Below are 3,019 nucleotides of genomic sequence, written 5' to 3'. Positions count from 1 at the left end.
CCAGACTGCGAGAGGGCAGAGGCCGGGCTGAGGTACCCACTCCTCCCCCCTGAGTGCTCAAATTTTTGTGCACCGGGCCTCTAGTATATATATAAAAGCCTAAGAGACTGTTCATCCGGTAGCTATGATGCGCACTCACCACCAAGGGCCAGATGCTGAACACACAGGCATGGAAACATGGAACAGACTGATGGATCTCAGAGGGAAGGGGTGGGGAGGGTGGGAAGAGATTAACCAAAGATCTTATATGCATACTAGAGGCTGGGTGCACACGTTTGTGCACCAGCGGAGTCCCTCGGTCTGGCCTGTGGGGATCGGGCTGAAACTGGCAGTCTGACACCCCCTGAGGGGTCCTGGATTGTGAGAGGGCATAGGCCAGGCTAAGGGATGCCACCGATGCACGAATCTGTGCACCGGGTCTCTAGTGTAATAAGCATTTACTTTAGGATCTGATATGTGCTGCATGTTTCTATCTTATGCAGAGATCAGAGTGGTTTCTTTTCCATGTTATCTAAATCTCTTAATGAGACGTGATTAATAGAGCTTAGGTATTCACACTGATGCATATTCTTCTCAAGCCCTTATCCATACCCTTTTCTATTCCACCAGTTGCTGAATCCAGAGATTGCTACCAGTAGGACTGTGTAGAAGCAACCTCTAAGATGATCCAATAAAATGGTACATTTGGAGATAATTTCATTCTTTTAGCATTTAAGATAAAACCTGTTCTATAACCATTTGTTTTCCCTTAAGGGCTTTTACCCCCACTTGAAGAATTTGTTTTGCAGTTTGGTTTGTGTGTATGAGAGTTTCTTTAGGGAACTGAAATAGAGAGGTTGCAGAGTTAATTGCTGGAAATGATTGGCTGCAGGAAGCATTAGGTAGCTTGGAAGGAGCTCAGATATCTCATTCGCTCAGCTATCTGATGTGTAGAACAGGACCATTGCTCTGTGATCTTTGCCAAGACCTGGAAGTGCAACTTGCTTCCACTTTGGTGGGAAACAAATGGACATTCATTCAGCTGTACACAGTTATAAGTAGAGGTCATGAGCCTACTCATCTCTGAAGCACTGCTGAGATAGAATTTATTTGTATGATTGTTTGTCACGTACATGAATTGGCATTAGAGAAACTTCATTAGGCCTACTATGGAATAAATATCTAGCGAGGCTGCTATTTATAACATTCTCCCTTCTCTGATATGACTGATTTAGTGCTATACAGAGTTATGAACATTCTTTTTTTTTTTTAAGAGGGTGTAAAGGAAGGAGAGAAACAGATAGAAACATGCATGTAAGAGACACATCTATTGGTTGCCTCCTGTACCCGTCCCGTCCAAGGCCAGGGATTGAGTCTGCAAATAAGGTAGATGCCCTTGACTGGAATTGAACCCAGGACTCTTCAGTCCACAAGTTGATGCTCTATCTACTGAGCAAAACTGGCTTAAGACATGAACATTCTTTAGGGATATTTAGAAGAAATTTTCATGATGCCAAAGACTTTTGTGAGACTTTCCTAAGATTTGTAGATTCTTGCTGTTTCCCTGCCATGTCCACTTCCCAGCTCATTTCCTCAACGTGCAAAAATATGGTTACCCTCACAGGTCAATAAATTCAGATTTATTAGTCTGATTATGATAATATACTAGAGGCCCGATGCATGAAATTTGTGCAAGAGTAGGCCTTCCCAGCCGTGGCTGCTGCCTAGATCCCTCCCTTGTGGCCAGCCATGGCGGCTGCTTCAGCTGCAGCATCCGGCTTCCGGAAGGACATCCGGTCTAATTAGCATGTTACACTTTTATTATTATAGATGGATATGATAAATACTTGGCTTATATGTGTGCTGCTGTTTTCATATGTGGTACCTGTGGCAGACAATAATTAAGTAAAAGTCTTTACTGATGAAACAGAATGTTATAGGTAACATTCAATAAAATGATAGGTAACCATCAATAAAATGAAGTTGGCATGAGAGTTGAAACCTACTTAACCATCCTTGGTGTGGTGGAAAGGGGGGTGTACTGGGCATTGGAGTTAGACCTAGGTTTTAATCATGACTCTTCTATTTATTTGCGACGTTGAGCAGGTTTATTTAGTCTTTCTGAGTCTCAGTTACTTCTTTCTGATAGGATGGGGATAATGTGGATTTCATAGGAATGTTCTGAGAATTAGATGAAATATTTCTCAGCCAACTAAGCCACTCCGGTCAGGGTTTTAACATCTTTATTGAAACATATTACACATATCCTAAATACCCATTCAAAGTATACAATTCAGTGGTTTTAGTAGATTCAGAGTTGTGCAACTATCACTATAATCTAAAATTAGAACATTTTCATCACCCTAAAAAGAACACCCCCCCCCCACCACCACCACCACCTATTAGCAGTTACTCCGTATTTTCCTCTCTCCTCAGCCCTAGGAAACCACTTATCTACGTTCTGTTTCCATTCTCCTTCAAGCCTTTTCTGGACTTTCCATATAAATGGAATCATACAACATATTACCTTTTATGACTGGCTTGCTTCACTTAGCTTAATGTTTTCAACTTTCATCTATGTTGTAACATATATCAGTACTTCATTCCTTTTTATTATTATTGATTTTCTGAGAGAGAAGAAGGTAGAGGGAGAGAGAGAGACATCAATTTGTTGTTCCACCCATTCATGCATTTATTGGTTGACTCCTACATGTGCCCTGACCATCAAACCCACAACGTTGGTGTATTGGGACAACACTCTAACCAACTGAGCTACCTGGCCAGGGCACTAAATTCCTTTTTATAGCTGTACAGTATTTCATTTTATAGATGTATGTTTGTTTGTTTAGTCATCAGTTGGTGAACATTTGGGTTGTTTCCACTTTTTGACTATAATGAATAATGTTGCTATGAACATTCATGTACAAATTTTTGTGTGGAGATAACGTTTTCAGTTCTCTTGGGTATATATCTAGCAATGAAATTGCTGGATTGTGTTGTAACTGTGTTTAACTTCATAAGGAACTTCCAGGCTCTTTTC

At 41.0% G+C, this 3,019-nt stretch overlaps 1 protein-coding gene across 4 annotated transcripts in view; it reads left to right on the top strand.

The window, feature by feature from the left end:
* GATAD2B (GATA zinc finger domain containing 2B) overlaps positions 1-3,019 on the top strand; it is a 53,756-nt gene that overhangs the window by 20,622 nt on the left and 30,115 nt on the right. For 2 of the 4 annotated variants that reach the window (XM_006775616.2, XM_015571760.1), the window contains one exon: positions 610-678. The exons of the other annotated variants lie outside the window; for them this stretch is intronic. The gene's annotated coding sequence lies outside the window, so the exon portion shown is untranslated. The remainder of the gene's footprint in view (positions 1-609; positions 679-3,019) is intronic. 4 annotated transcript variants of the gene reach the window in all.

The sequence above is a fragment of the Myotis davidii genome, unplaced genomic scaffold (genome assembly GCF_000327345.1).
Source record: "Myotis davidii unplaced genomic scaffold, ASM32734v1 scaffold208, whole genome shotgun sequence".
Lineage (NCBI taxonomy): Eukaryota > Metazoa > Chordata > Mammalia > Chiroptera > Vespertilionidae > Myotis > Myotis davidii.
The sequence above is the reverse complement of the archived record's forward strand: the minus strand, read 5'-3'. Positions and strand labels throughout refer to the sequence as shown.